Source organism: Eubalaena glacialis, chromosome 20 (assembly GCF_028564815.1).
Source record: "Eubalaena glacialis isolate mEubGla1 chromosome 20, mEubGla1.1.hap2.+ XY, whole genome shotgun sequence".
In the NCBI taxonomy this organism is placed as follows: Eukaryota; Metazoa; Chordata; class Mammalia; order Artiodactyla; family Balaenidae; genus Eubalaena; species Eubalaena glacialis.
Genome location: NC_083735.1, coordinates 17,161,718 through 17,177,599, shown reverse-complemented (window position 1 = coordinate 17,177,599; position 15,882 = coordinate 17,161,718). Strand labels below are relative to the sequence as shown.

Sequence of the window (15,882 nt, the reverse complement as noted above, 5' to 3'; positions counted from 1 at the left end):
AGTTCCTGTGGTGCTTTCTGTTATCCAGCAGCCATTTTTCTAAAATGTATCTTCTGAACTGAGGAGGAAGTTCCAGTTTCTGCTACTTCTTAGACTTGTTATGTATCAATTTATTTTTATATTGTTTTCAGTGATTTTAAGAGTCTCCTGTTTTATAAACTGTAAATTGCAAGCTGCAACACCAAGATATATATATCTCTTATTGGTTCTGTTTCTCTGGAGAAGCCAGATTAATACAATGATTATTGGGAATCTTTGGTTTATTTTTGTGTTACTTAACCCTGCTTTTCTTTGCTTCTTCATTCCCTGTTTCATGCCTTACATTGCAATTATCTGATGTTCTTTATTCATTTTCTTCTCTACTATGATAAAATTGGTGCATTCTATTTATATTATTTGTCTTATTGCCCTTATATTTTAAAAATGCAAACTAAACATTAAATTTTCTTAACAACGTGACTATCTACTATGAATTTTCCACATACTTTAGAAGATTCATAATGCTATAATTATTTTCTCCCATTTCTATGTTATTGTAGTCAAATATTTTACTTTGGCTTTGATTTTATCTCACCAATTTAGTTTTCTAAATATTCTTTATGCTCAGAGCTGACTTAAGTTTATCAACTTGTTTTTTCCTATTTTTCATAATTTCTTTTTCTATTTTACCTCATCCATTTCAATCAGTCTCTTTGTTATTTTTAACAAGGATCTGTAGATAATAAAGATTTTTACCTTTGAATGTCTGAGAATAATTTTACACTATTTTTGAAAGTGAGTTTTGAATTAGATTCTGGCTCTTTTACCCATGCATGATCTTGGAATATATTGGTTTGTTGAATTATGCATATATCCCAAATAACAATATACAATATCAAAAATCACATTTGTTAATATCACCACCGATCTCATCAGAAAAGTCTTTAACTACTCTGAAGCCATAAAGCTCATTGTAGTGGGAGTGTTTTCTAAAATTCTGATTTTCAATTGAAAGCTTAAATTTTATCATTGGTAACAAATATGTCCTTTGTTTCCCTTGAAGTGACAGCTTCACTGTGTTCATTTCTGAAAAAAATCTTTCCCAAACACTCAAGTCTGAATAAATACAGTTTTCTGTCAGTCATGACGCTCCATGATGAAAATAGTTGGTTCTGCCCACAGCTCAAGTAATGGCCCAGGTGCTTTACTTCAAGACAGCTATCTTACTTTGCTGTGGCAAAGAGTGCTTTCTGCATATTTCTCATTTCATCACACTGAATATTTTTTAAAATGTGCTTACAGGTTGAGATTTAATAAAATAAATAAAAATCACTGCTTCATCAAGGCATGGAGTAAAAGATCACTTTTTTCCTCTGAGGGTGTGATTGCGAAGGATGCAGTGATTGCTGGTATGGATTGGTGCTACTGCCTGGATCTGGGCTAAGGAGACAGCAGTTTTGCCCATCCTTGTTACTGCACCATATTTGCAAATGTGAACATGCTGAAAAATAAACATAAAATCCTAATATTATTATAAACATATTTGACCTCATGGACCCCCTGACTCTTGAAGACCTCCTTTGGTCTTCTCATGGATCACACTTTCATGATAAATGCTTAGAAAATGGCAAAGAAATAATATTTTTATTTTATTTTTTAGTTCTTTTTTTTTTTTTTTTTTGCTGTAGATTGCTTTTTTTCTTAAGAAATAATATTTTTAAATAGTATTTTTCTCTTGATAAAAATATGGAAGATATTTTATCTTTTAAAATATTTTTATTATGTTCTACTATGAGTTCATATTATCTTCATGAAGAAGAAAAGAATATTGTAATTCAGATTCTTGCTTGTAAACTGATAGGCTTCTAAATAGGAGAAAAAAGTTTAATAAAAGATACATCTTTTTTTTTCTAAGTGAGCAAGATATTTGGGCATGTTTTGGCTGAAAGTGAGTGATGTGGAGGAAGCTAAGTCTAAAGATAAAGAAGAGGGTATCACTGACAAAAAAAGGTCACAGGTGACAAGAGGGGAAGTGAGGCCAAAGTATATGGCCCATTTACATAGACACACAATCATTTAGGGACATAGGAAGACAGGTGCTGCTACTTACATTCTTTGCAGATGGTCTTAGGGTAAATAAATGGAATGAATGTCCATTGAACATGTATGTGAAAGAGAGAACTGAGGTGTTGAGAGTCCTCTAATCAGGACAGACAATATAAAGCATGGGATCTAGTACAAAAAGAAAACGGGGACTCCTTGTTCCAAAATTATTAAGAATTTCAAGATGGCTAGTACGTGTGAGGCCCTCCTAAAGACAGGAGGCTGCCAGGTTGCTACAGAGGCTGCATATTCATGAACCCTTACTAGTCTAACAATCTAAACGTGTTTTAGAGCCAAAATTCTGTCACAGTGTATTTCATTCCCTGAAAAAATTCAAATATTTTCCTCCAATAACATAATAACAAATATTCTAAAACAACAGGATATCTGCCAATTATGGGCTGCTTCTTTTTTAAAACATTTTTTTGCTCTTTGGGGCTTTCAATAACGTTAAAAAATATCGGAGCTTCATTTGTGGAAATGAACATTCAAAGGATCATCCTCTGTAACGAGTATTTCTAAACTTGACATGTTGTGTTTTGAAGTTTTTCATTAAATATTTTCTCAATTTCACACCTTTTAGTTTAGTATAATCAGTCATTTTGTCATGTGTTTCCAAATGTAACATTGGCTGTTGTATCTTCCGATTTAAGTGTTTAGTAATGTAATGTCACTGAATATCTAGAAACATAATTTATGAGGGAGTAAGTGTAAAGATTTTCAGAAAAGTAAAGCAATCATATAATAGGTGTTCAATAATAAACCAAAAAGGAAAAAAAATTATATGAATTTGTATTTTAATCTATACATTGTTCTTTCAATGTGGAAAAATTATTTTCTGCTTTCTTTTTTCTTTTCTTTAAAAAAAGTGGTTGGAGTCAAATCGTGTTGTCTTCTGGTAGATCAGTTACAAAATTTCCTTATTTCTAAGGACAGAAAATCAATTCCATGAAAGGGTGATGAATGAGACAGGATTCTTAAAGTTGATCTCCTGCCCTTTTTTGTATGTAGTGAACCACTTTAACTGATGGCAGGTGTTTCTTTTTTAGGTACATTTCCTTTAATAAGGGTATATTTTTTTATTTAAAATCTTTATTTTAATGACATTTATTTTCTTTCTAATGTTACAAGCAATACATGTTCATTGCAGATAACTAGAAATATATACAAGCATAAAGTAAAAATTAATAATCACCCATAATCCCCACCCCCCAGAGACAATCATCATTAGCATTTTGATGCACTTCTTCCCTGAGTCTACATGTTTATTTCTAATTTAGTTATAATTAACCTGCATCTCTCTGTTAGTTCCAGGTATATAGCATAGTGATTAGATATTTTTACACCTTACAAAATGATCACCATGATATGTCTAGTTACCACCTGTCACCATGCAAAGATATTACAATATAATTGACTACATTCCCCGTGCTGTACATTTCATCCCTGTGACTCATTTTTTTTTTTTTTTTTTTTTGGAACTGGAAAGTTGTACCTCTTTAACTCCCTCACCTGTTTCACTCATACCCTAATCCCACCTCCCCTCTGGTAACCAATTGTTTGTTCTCTGTATCTATGAGTCTGTTATGTTTTGTTATGTTTCTTTAATTGTTTTGTTTTTTAGATTCTACATATAAGTGAAATCATATGGCATTTGTCTTTCTCTGTCTGACTTATTTCACTTAGCATAATACCCTCTAGGTCCATCCATGTTTTCTCAAATGGCAAGATTTTATTATTTTTTATGGCTGAGTGATATTCCACTTTTGTGTGTGTGTGTGTCAGTATATTAATATCTTCTTTACCCATTCATCTGTCGATAGACTCTTAGGTTGCTTCCATGTCTTGGCTACTGTAGATAATGCTGCAGTGAACATAAAGGTGCATTTATCTTTTGGAATCTATGTTTTTGTTTTCTTCAGAAAAATACCCAGAGGTGGAATTGCTGGATAGTATGGTAGTTCTATTTTTAATTTTTTGAGGAAACTTGATACTGTTTTCCATAGTGGCTGCACCAATTTACATTCCCATAAATAGGGTTCCCTTTTTTCCACATCCTTGCAACACTTGTTATTTATTGTCTTTTTGATAATAGTCATTCTGACAGATGTGAAGTAATTTCTCATTTGGTTTTGATTTACATTTCCCCAATTATAAGTGATGCTGAGCATCTTTTCAAGTGTCTGTTGGCTATCTGTATATCTTCTTTGGAAAAATGTCTATTCAGTTCCTCTGCCCATTTTTTAATTGGGTTGTTTGATATTTTGATGTTGAGTTGTATGAGTTCTTTGTATATTTTGGATATTATCCTGCTATCAGATATAGCGTTTGCAAATATCTTCTCCCATTCAGTAGGTGACCTTTCATTTTGTTGATAGTTTTCTTCACTGTGAAAAACCTTTTTAATTTGATGTAGTCCCATTTGTTTATTTTTGCTTTTGTTTCCCTTACCTAAGGAGACATATCCAAAAAATATTGCTAAGGTCAGTGTCAAAGAGAGTACTACCTATGTTTTCCTTCTAGAAGTTTTGTGATTTCAGGTCTTTCATTTAAGTCTTTAATCCATTTTGAGTTTATTTTTGCATATGGTATGAAAACATTTGATTCTTTTATTGAGGAGGCTGTCTTTTCCCCACTGTATATTCTTGCCTCCTTTGCACAGATTAATTGACCATGTAAGTGTGACTTTATTTCCAGGCTCTCTATTCTTTCCATTCATCTTTGTGTCTGTTTTTGTACCAGTACCATACTGTTTTGATTACTGTAGCTTTGTAGTATAGTTTGAAATCAGGGCAAGTGATACATTCAGCTTTGTTCTTCTTTCTCAAGATTGCTCTGGCTATTTGAGGTCTTTTGTGTTTACATACAAATTTTAGAATTATTTGTTCTAGTTCTGTGAAAGATGTCATTGGTATTTTGTTAGGAATTGCATTGCATCTGTAAATTTTCTTGGATAGTATGTTCATTTTAACAATGTTAATTCTTCCAATCCATGAGCATGGTATATTTTTCCATTTGTTTGTATCCTCTTCAATTTCTTTCATCAGTGTCTTATAGTTTTCCAAGTACAAGTCTTTTACCTCCTTGGTTAGATTTATTCCTAGGTATTATATTCTTTTTGGTGCAATTGTAAATGGGGCTATTTTCTTAATTTCTCTTTCTGATAATTTGTTGTTAGTATATAGAAACCTATCAAACTTCCATATATTAATTTTGTATCCTGCAACTTTACTGAATTCATTGACAAGTTCTAATAGTTTTTTGGTGGGGTCTTTAGGATTTTCTATATATAGTATCATGTCATCTGCAGACAGTGACAGTTTTACTTCTTCCTTTCCAATTTGGATTTCTTTTTCTTGTCTCATTGCTGTGGCTAGAACTTCCAATACTATGATAAAGAAAAGTGATGAGAGTAAGCATCCTTCTCTTATTCCTGATCTTAGAGGAAATACTTTCAGCCCTTTACCATTGAGTATCATGTTAGCTGTGGGCTTATCATAAGGAGCCTTTATATCAAGGGTATATTTTAAAAATTCAGTAGGTGCATTTATTCAATCTGAGGATTTGCAATCCTATTAAGCCTACTTTTTTATTGAAGTATAGTTGATTTACAATATTGTGTTAGTTTCAGGTGTACAGCAAAATGATTTGGTTATACATATATATGTATATATATCTGTATTCTTTTTGAAAAATTATTTTCCATTACAGGTTATTAAAAATTATTGAATATAGTTCCCCTACTATTTTTAAGTTAGTAATGTTTGTATAAGAACAACATACACAGTTTTAATACAATAAAAAATTGAACAATACCTAAAGGTTCTTTGAAATGACATGTATTAGATGTGTAACTATTTCACAATAGGAAAAATGTTGGGTTTCAGAAAGAAACCATGTTCCATCACTGTTGAGATATATTTCTGAGAAATCTGTTTAATATTTTCCTAAGGACTCTGCGTAAAAGTGAGCAATACATTTGTGAAACTGAGTTTTGGTTTAACTAGAGAGGGGCTTTATTTACTTCCTCATGAATGAATTTAACTATTTTTAGTTATATTTCATAGGTTTCAGATCATACAACTTATACTAAGCCAATAATCAAGCATGGATTAATTTTTTTTAAAGCATTTATTTTATTAACAAACATATAGTCCTTATTATGTAGTATGCTCTTCTAAGCCTTTCATAAATATTAACTCATTTAATTCTCATAACAACCCTGGATGAAGGTACTATTATAATCTCCATTTCACAAGTGAAGCAAAAAGAGGGTAAGTGACAGTGTCCCTGGAAGTCAACAATAACCACTCTGTGTTATTAGAACTCAGGATAGTGTTTACCTTAACAAGTGATTAAAAGGGTTGTAAGAGGGGTTTCTTGGGCTCATGCCATTGTTTCTGGATATGGTTACTATTCCTAGGTTTGTTCACCTTGGGAAAATATGTGTAGCTATACACTTAAGATAAATATACTTTTATTTCTCTATATTAGTCTATATATTATTATACATTATTGGTCAATAAACTGTTGGGGAAAAAAGAGTTCAAAAGTCTTGCTCAAGATTATACAATTTACAAATGGCAGGGCCAAGATGTGAACCCAGGCTTGTCTAGCCTGTTAATCACCATGGTGGTAGGATATTTTTTAGAGATATTGATTTTTGTTTTTCTCTTTGAATTTTCTACACCTGGGCCTTTCGCATTGCTCCATCTAGATAACAAGACCCCTAGTATTTCCCTGCCTCAGGTGTCTTTGCACGTTTGAATCAAAATTTCAAGAAGACAACAATTTTTTCTGACTTTTTTCCTGTATGTAAAAACATAAGGACATTGAAGAAATAAATTGTATAGAGGGGAGATAGAAGAGATTGTCTCTTCTATCTATGAAGTCGGTAGTTCCCATACTTTTTAAGGACCTCTTCCCTCTTCTAAAGCAGTGTTCAGAGATGGTGGCAAGACTTCAATGGGGATGGCTATTGGTGAAACTAAGGTTGCTGAACCCAGTGCCCCAATATTCACAGCTTTTTACAGCCAAGGGACTTCCAGGGACCACTATGGCTTTAATCAATGAGGATGTCATCAGTGACCATAATTGGGTAGATATTAAATGCATTTCTTTCACTTTCTAGGCATTATTTGAACCTGTAGATTATTTGAATCAGTTGTACATTTTTTGTGTGTGCATTTAGTTTACTGAAAATCATTGCTTTGGGAAAAATTAGGGAGTAGAAAAAGAGAAAATTTAAGCATAGATATTCCTGTATTTTATATATATATAAAATACAGGAATATCTATGCTTAAATTATATATATGTGTGTATATATATATAAAGCACGTGCGAGAGAGATCATCTTAATCAAGATTTTTTTTATTTTCCTAATACACATTCTCATGTTTAGCATAAAATAGGAAATGAATAATTGTAAATGAATGACCAAGGTACTGATTTCGAGGTTTTAAAAAATAAATTCTCATTTGTATATTTGGAATAGGCCTTTTTCATTGACCTGCTTTTTTATCAGTTTTGTGAATGTAATGAAATTTCTGAGGCTAAGTACAGATATCTGCAGTTTAAATTGACTTTAAAGAAAGGAGTTCTAAATTTCTGCCAGTCTTGAACATTTAATATGTGTAAGACAGATCTCCTGATTTCAGGAATAGTAAAGAATACATAACATCAACAGGCTGAATCATGCTATTGTGTACTAAAGAAAAGAAAGAGAATGGTAGATTCTCTCAGGCTGCTCCTGGTTATTAGGATATCACTGGGGAAAATAGGAGGTAGGAAACTCTTTTAAAAGTAGATCATTCACACATATTGCAAATATCATGACACTCCAGGGCTTTTTCCAAGTCTGTGCACTCAGCATTGGAGTCAGGGTAATAGTTGCTTTTTGTCAACTGAAGCCAGCACTAGTGGCTTCTGTCTGAGTTGAGAATTAATTATTTAGCTAGTCCAGATCCAGAGTCACTTGGTATGGTATATTCTTATTTTGGCCCAGAGGCATAAAATCACAAAAGCAATAAGTGCAGTGTAGAAATTGGTAGAAAGCCTCAAGGTGGCTCTTGGGAGAATCACTGCAAACTATACACAGTTGCCTGGTTTTGAATTTTAAGCTCACTGGGTGCCAGAGAACTGTTAACACTTTGTAATTTTGGCCACTAGAGGCAATTTTGTTGTTTGTTTGTTTGTTTTTCTGCTTCAAGGAACCAAAGTCCATCAGTGAGTCAAAGACAGTTACTGTCTATAATACACAACGACTATGATTGGATTGTTTTCCATGTTTCCTTCTCTGTGCCCAACTTGCTCTCAGGGCCGTCACTGTCTCCTCCTGCTGAGCCTCTGACTCCGTAGACTTTCTGTCTATCCCTGAGGTTTTGAAGCCTGCAATACAAGACTTTAAAATACCTTCTTATCTTCCACAAGAAGCACCGGCATTTATGTTCACTCGCGGAGTATTGGGCCTGATAGCCTCCTTTTCTCTCTTTGTAAATACAAAATACATGAACAACACTATATTGGATATGGAACTTTAATTTTTTTCCCTAGAAAATAAACTTTATGGGTTTTATATATAGGAAAATACTTTTTAGAGATAAATTTTCCATTTGGGTTTTTGCCCAGGTTTACTTTTTTCAATATCATATACAAGATCAAAAGAATTCAGGAAATGTTTTATGAGGTGTAGCCCTAGGTGGTAGAATGAAAACTAAGGTAAATTACTATGACATAATAGGGGGATTAAAAAAGAGCAAAATGACTTGATACTACTACTTAAAGGGAGAATAAGGGCAACTTTGAGTGAGGAATTTTATCTATATTCTGCCGCAGAACTTCACTGAACCTATTTACACTATGGTAACCTCTGAGTTTCTAGGAATCTTATCCAATGGATTCTTTTTTCTTCTTTGTCATTTTCTTTTACTTACTTCTTTTGAGTAATTTGACAATGTGGACACTCTTCATCTTGAAATTCTTTTTTCTCTTGCAACTTAGTCCCTCAGTTTCTTTTGGTTCCCTTCGTATTCTCTGACCACTCCCTCCTATGTCTCTTCAATAGATTTATTTTTCTCCACGCATGTCTTAAAAAATTCAATTTCCAAGGATTGAAGCCTAGGCCTTCTTTTCCTTCTATTTTATTGCTTTACTCAGGCACTCTTGTTCATGTCTGTTCTTTCATCTACTAATTTATAATGATGAACCCAAATTTATATTTTGATCCAGGATTTTTTCATGTGCTCTAGAATTATATATAAAACTACCTTTTAGATATTTCATGTACTCTTCAGACTCAGCATTTCAAAAATAGGAATCAGTGGCTTCCTCTCTCTCACCTGAGATGCTTCTACTGCATTTCTTCTCTCATTTTGTGGCACAGACGCTGATATGATGGGCCTGACAGTCATCTTACCTGCCAATTCTTTCTTCATTCTTGTACTTTGCTGTAAGTCATACTATTAATGCTTGTTAATTCAGTATCATATTTGGTCCCATGTTCACCCTCTCTATCCCCATTGACAATGACTTATTTCAAGCCTCCTTCGTTACTCATTTGACCCTTTAGCAATTCTGATTCACTCTCTCCAGTCCTACCCTCTCCAATCTATCTTCCATATGGCAATAAGAGTAATCTTTCTAAAATGGTAATTTGAAATCATTCCCCAGATTTCCTGTCTCAGTGGCTTCCGAAGTCTATAGAATATGATTCAGATTTCTTATGTGTGCATGCATGTGTGTATGTGTGTTGGAATTAAGTCTGGGACTTGAATTTATATCACCAGATTGTGGTGATGGGGGGAGGGAACCTATAGTCATCAACCATATCTATCTGTTGGGGACTGATTATCTTCTCCCCAAATTAATAAATGTAAAAATCCAAAACGGTTAGGTCAGCCCACAACACAGGTTAAGGAGTTTGTATTTAATTTTTAAGAAAAAGGGAAATCACTAAAGTTTTTGAGCTGGCTGATTACTTTGTTGGTTAGTACATGATGCTTTTGAGTCACAGAAAAGGATTACTCACTGATAGAAAATTAGCTTCAACTCTTGCTAAACTTGGTGAAGTTTTCTGTATGTAAATGTATATCTCAGCTCTATGAATTCATGTTGATGGATTATCCCAAATTCATAACTATTTCTACTATGCTTCTAATAATAATCATAAGAGCAAACAGATCTCAGAACAAATATTACTAGTTTTCAAACTTGGGAATTTCCTGGGTGAAATCTGAAACTGGCCTCCATACATGGAGGGCAAGGAAAGACCAAAGAAAGAGGCAGACCACTCTAGATTGGTAGACAGCAGGCTTAATAAAAAAGAGAACTTACTTATGAGGCTTATCTTGGGCAGCCACAAGGTGAGTGTATCTCCAAACCTATCACCAGAATCTTAAGTTTATAAAGGGGCCTTTACAGGGTTCAGTCACACAGTCCAGATGGTCTGAACAACACACTGGTCTCTCAGGTCCATGTCTTTGAATACAGCTCCCACTGTGGGAATGATGGGCAGAGTGCACATTCCAATGACAGGGAAGGGGGTAAGAAGCCCAGATTGCCCTGGTCTTGCTCTCAGGTCAACTGGTAGTCATGTCCTCTCAATGATCTCCTCCAACTCTTTATCCTTTGTGAGTAGCTCTAGCAATCTTATATGTCCTCCTCTTTTGTAATGTGCCCTGAGCAATTCATCAAGGGGTTTTACAAGCATGGAGGTGTCTCCTTTCGTGACGATCTGGTTGCTTTGGAGGCAGATACCACAGCAGCAATAGAGGCACGTGCAGTACAAAGCACAGATCAAGATGATACCCCAAATAATTAACAATTGTTTTCATCAAGAGCCCCATGATCCAAATTGTGAATTTATCAAGTTCCCTAGGCTGGGGGTGAGATCACTCAGGGGGTTTTTATGTTTTTATGTGATTTAATAATGATGATACGTTACTAGACTCATCAAGTATGAACATGTAACATTTTGCTTGGATAATGGCACAGGTGCCTCCTTGAGAGACAATAATAATGTTCAAGGTCATCTTATTTTGGAGGATGGCTTTTTTTCATTAGAGACATTTTAGCGTTCAGTAAAGCCAGGCTTTGTTATCATTTAAACCTTGTTAGATGAATTTAGTAAGGGCTTCTATGTGTGTTATATTGCCTTCGAGGTCAATGGAGGGAACAAAAATGGCAGCCAAATGATCATAACAGTGGAAAACAGGATATGTTCATCTTGCTTTAGGAGAGGGAGGCAGGCAATTTTTGTTATCCTGGGGCAGATTCTTCCCTGTGCCCAGGGAAAACTCGGTGTATTGGTCCAAACACCCAGGTGGAAGTCATGGCCAAAGATTTGTGCCATATAATCATTGAGCTCTATTTGGGATGAGCTATTGAGCCTCTACCGTGTGAAGGTAAATCGATCTTATGATTCAGTGGCCAGGAGTCTTTATGACTTTAATGCTTTTGTAGTCATATCATGAATACTATGCAACTAATTGATGAATAATTTTGTTTGTTTGTTTGTTTTGGACTTTAACATTTAGATTACTTTAAGGCATTATTCTTCAAACTGTTGTAATGGCAAATATTTGGGTGTTCTTGTATTATTTCTCATTCATTTCTGTACTTATTATTGATGTCTTTGTTTTCTCCATGCATACTTAATTGTGGAGTGAGGACATTGCATACATCAAACTTGGTAGTTCTTTTTCCCCAGTCCTCAGAAGATGTTCCCAAAAGCTCCAATCCAGGAGAGGTTTTGCAATAGTTACTCTGAGACCAGTTCTCCCCTTCTGCTACCATCCTACAACAGATCAGGAGGATTGGGCAGCCAAATAAATGAAAAATAACAGTGAGACTAGCTCTCCCAACTATATTTCTTTCTTCTTGTGGTTTTGGCAAATTTGATCAATGCTAAATTTCTCTATTGTGGAGTAACGAACATACAAGCATGAATATAACTTATGAAATGATTAAAATTCAATTAAAGTTAAAACACCAAGTTACTTTGTGTCAAAGCCTTAACAAAATTTAAAATTTACTTTACTACTTTCTATTAAGCTCCAGATGTGGGAGCCATAGTTATACTTTAATAACACTAGGTTATGTTATATATTTGTCTTAAATGTGTCAACCTGTTGGGAAGAAAAAGTGTCAGAAAAAGATGTTAATATTTCAGTCTCTGACAAGCTGCCTACCAAATGACTTTCCTGTGACAGTAAATAGGCTTTGCCTGACATGTTTATTTACATGCTATTTAATATATCTTGTATTGAAAGGAGAAAAATAACTTGAATCAGTGCCAGATTACTTTGCTCTATGCATATAAGAAGATAAATTCAAGATCTCTAATACAAAATAACACTAATCTTTCACTAGTGAATGAGAACCACAAATTCTTCATGCCTTACTTTCCTTTGGTTTTCACTTTAGGGGAATCCTGTTCTTGTTTTCTCTTTTTGAAGTAAATGAAGTAACTGAATACATAGAGAAAAACAAATATGATAAAATTCTGGAATTCACTGCACAATGGCTTTTCCCCTTTCACAAGTTTGTAAATAATAAATTTATCAGAATATAATTATGGATGATATTTTTCTCTTTTTCTATATTTCACCATTCATTATTTTGGAAAAGTTGTTTTAGGTTTTTGATATTTTAGAACTCGTACAGCTTCTAAGGTTAAAGACCAGCATCAGAATCTTAAAATGTACATTATTAATTTTTTTCATACAAATTTCTTCTTAGATACAACAAGATTGCTTTTATAGTTCAAAACAAAATGATCTGAGTAGGTGCTTAAATTTAACATAATTTGGGGCTTTGTGGAGGTAAATTATATATTTAAAACAATTCTTGTTTGATAGCAATTTCAGAATTGGCTGAAATATCTCTAGTAACAAAAATATAGCACTTTGATGATATGTTTTATAAATGACCAATATTAAATAACTATAAGAAGCCTTTTCGATGAATATAGTAAAGAAAAGGGGCTCTGGATTGCTGTTGCTGGAAAAAATATGGAGGTGGACAATGTAAACACTGCCCAAAACAGCCCTGAGATCCACCATCTTGATCTCATTACATTCAGACTTTGGATATAAGGTAAAAGTTTAAACAGGTGACCCAAATTGGCTAACTGGAGACCAGTAAGGTCAGTATAGGTAATAAAACCTCTACCACCACAGTAAGTCTCTTATATCAGCAAAAAGGTATTTTTGCAAATAAATAAATTCATTAGTACTTTATAGTATATTACACTTCTATATTTCTTAAGATATAAATAACCATGGAAAGATATATTGTAAAATTAAAGGAAAGGAAAAGTGAAACCAGGTACACTCCTTCCTGAGAACCTTAGACTTTGCTGGAGTATCAACATTCTTCTTGTGTCTGAAAGTTTGGTGTGAATATTTGTAAGGCAGAATGTATATCCCAGTTAGTCCACACATATCTGTGGTCTTCTTTATATCATACCTGAGACATTTCTCCAAAATTTTGTTCAAATCATCAACAATGAGATCATTTTCATCACTATGTCAGATTGACATAGACAAATCATATCATCACTACCTTTGTAACTATTTGTGTCAGCACACAGATATTATTTCAATGACTTTTTTCTTCACTAGAAAGTTAGGCAACCTATAAGAAATTTGGGTGAACACTTAAGACACCTTTCTTGCAATTAAAATTAACTCAGGAAAATATAGCATTAGCAATCCTGAAAAATAATATTATTATGAGTTTATTTGAAGAGTTTCAACTTTATTATTTTAATCTCAATTCAAATTAATGGAAAATAAAATTCGTAGACAAACCACGCAGAATGCAAACCATTGAAATACGTTTTAATCCCAAAACTGAGGGTTATTTTCAGTTGGTGGCCTCATTTGAACTCTGCAATTTTCTCTTGCCATTTAATGGCAGTGCAGAATACTGGCAGCTGCCTTGTATCACAGTTGTAAGCTGTCAAGGTAAATAATAGTAGGTATGAAACCTGATAACTTAGGTCAATTACAGGAACAGTTCTCTAACTGCAGTTATGCACTGAGCAAAGAGTTCACGGCATTAATTCAAAAGGTCCAATCCAGATTACTGAGGCTCGCGGTCCTTTGGGGGAATTCTTATGTTACTGAGCAGGCTTTTGAGCCCATATTTATCCAAAGCGACAGTGCTTTCATCTTGAAGTTTCACAGTGCATCTCCATTTCAGCTGACACACACACACACACACACAAAAGAAGATCCATCTTTATAGCCATCGAAGTAATCATGCTTGGCTTTTTCTGCTTTGCAGTGCCAGAGATCAACATTTTGCTACATGCATTACTGACAAGTGTTGACACTAAACTGTGCAAATTAAAACTGTGTAATAGACCCAGAAGAAATTCAGAGAAAGCTACCTTCCTAATGGCATTGTCTGGCATATCCAACACTGAATGTAAAAATTCTTAAAAAGAGTATAAACACAGAATGAACATACACAATACTAACATTTGGCTGCCTGATAAAATCTTTTGTTACTTTCCAAACTTAATAGTAGGACAGATTTTTTTCAAATATCTCTGTGTATTTATGTGTACATTTAAAGCACACCTACTGCCGTATATCTCTCTTAACATACAGTTATATGTACATTTTAAACCTCTGCTGATACTTTGATCCAATAATTAACTACAGTGTTCAGCTGACCACGTGAAGTAAGTTTGAAGCTTTGTGGCGGGTATTTGAAATCGGTTAGGCTCTCAGATTTGCTTGTCTTTAGTGACATAGGACTGCTGTCTACAAATTATCACCATCCACATGTATCCCACTCCTACTGTATAACAACACTGACAGCAACTCAAGTTATTTGTTTATTTCTTCATTTGTTTTGTAGGGGAATTTGCACTTTTACAGACGTTTGCTTCAAACTATTTAATAGAAAATAGGAAAGCGTATAAGAAAGTAGAGTGATGTGAGCTCTTCTGTATTTTAAGAGAGGCTGTTACTTTCTCTTGTGGCTCATATGAGGTTATGGTAGCAGATAGAGCACAAATGTACGTTCATTTCACCTAGTACTTTTTTAGAAAATAATATTTAACGAAGTTTTTCCATTTTTGTATTTGTATGTAAAATCTATTTTATTTCTCCAGTGATTCCAGACAGTAACACATTGTGTTTTTCAAACCTTTCTCTTTGTGTTGAGAAATTCATGTATATTCCTGCAGTTCATGAAGGACCCTAAACAAACAAGTTTCAAGTTTCTAAAGAGTAGTTATAAATAATGAAAGAAAAATATTTTTTTCACGCTATGGGAAAATCTGTTGAAAGTAACCTTTTAGCTTTGTAGAACATAGCAATCAATACTTGATTATATTTCTGCCAGCAAAATATTCTTGCAACCTGCTCACTACACAAAATTATTACTATATATTTTTTTGTTTTTTGCAAATAGTTCTTTTGGCACTGTCCAAAACAGTGAAAAGAGTGTGCTACTTGATAGCAACTTTTCTTGTTGAGACAGCTCAAGAGTTCAAAATTATAATTCATTTTCACACATAGTAGGACTGAGATTATGCTTAGGAAAAACACGTTGCTTCATTTTAAAACAATGCAAAATACAAACAAAGCAAGCATTGCAAGCCAGAAAGGAAAATACCCAAATAACTGTTGCTGGAGGGATCTAAAAGCCCAGTGCAGTGGTTCATGTGAATATTACAACCAGTTATAGGCTTAACGTCTAGGGTTTTTATTTGCCAGCATGGGGACAGAAGGTGAGTTTCCAAATCTGTTTGAGTAGAAACCAAAACTGAGCCCCATACATAA

The 15,882-nt window shown here is 33.9% G+C and overlaps 1 long non-coding RNA gene across 1 annotated transcript in view; it reads left to right on the top strand.

The window, feature by feature from the left end:
- The window catches only part of LOC133081357 (uncharacterized), a 394,489-nt gene that overhangs the window by 224,186 nt on the left and 154,421 nt on the right, over window positions 1-15,882 (top strand). The window lies entirely within an intron of this gene.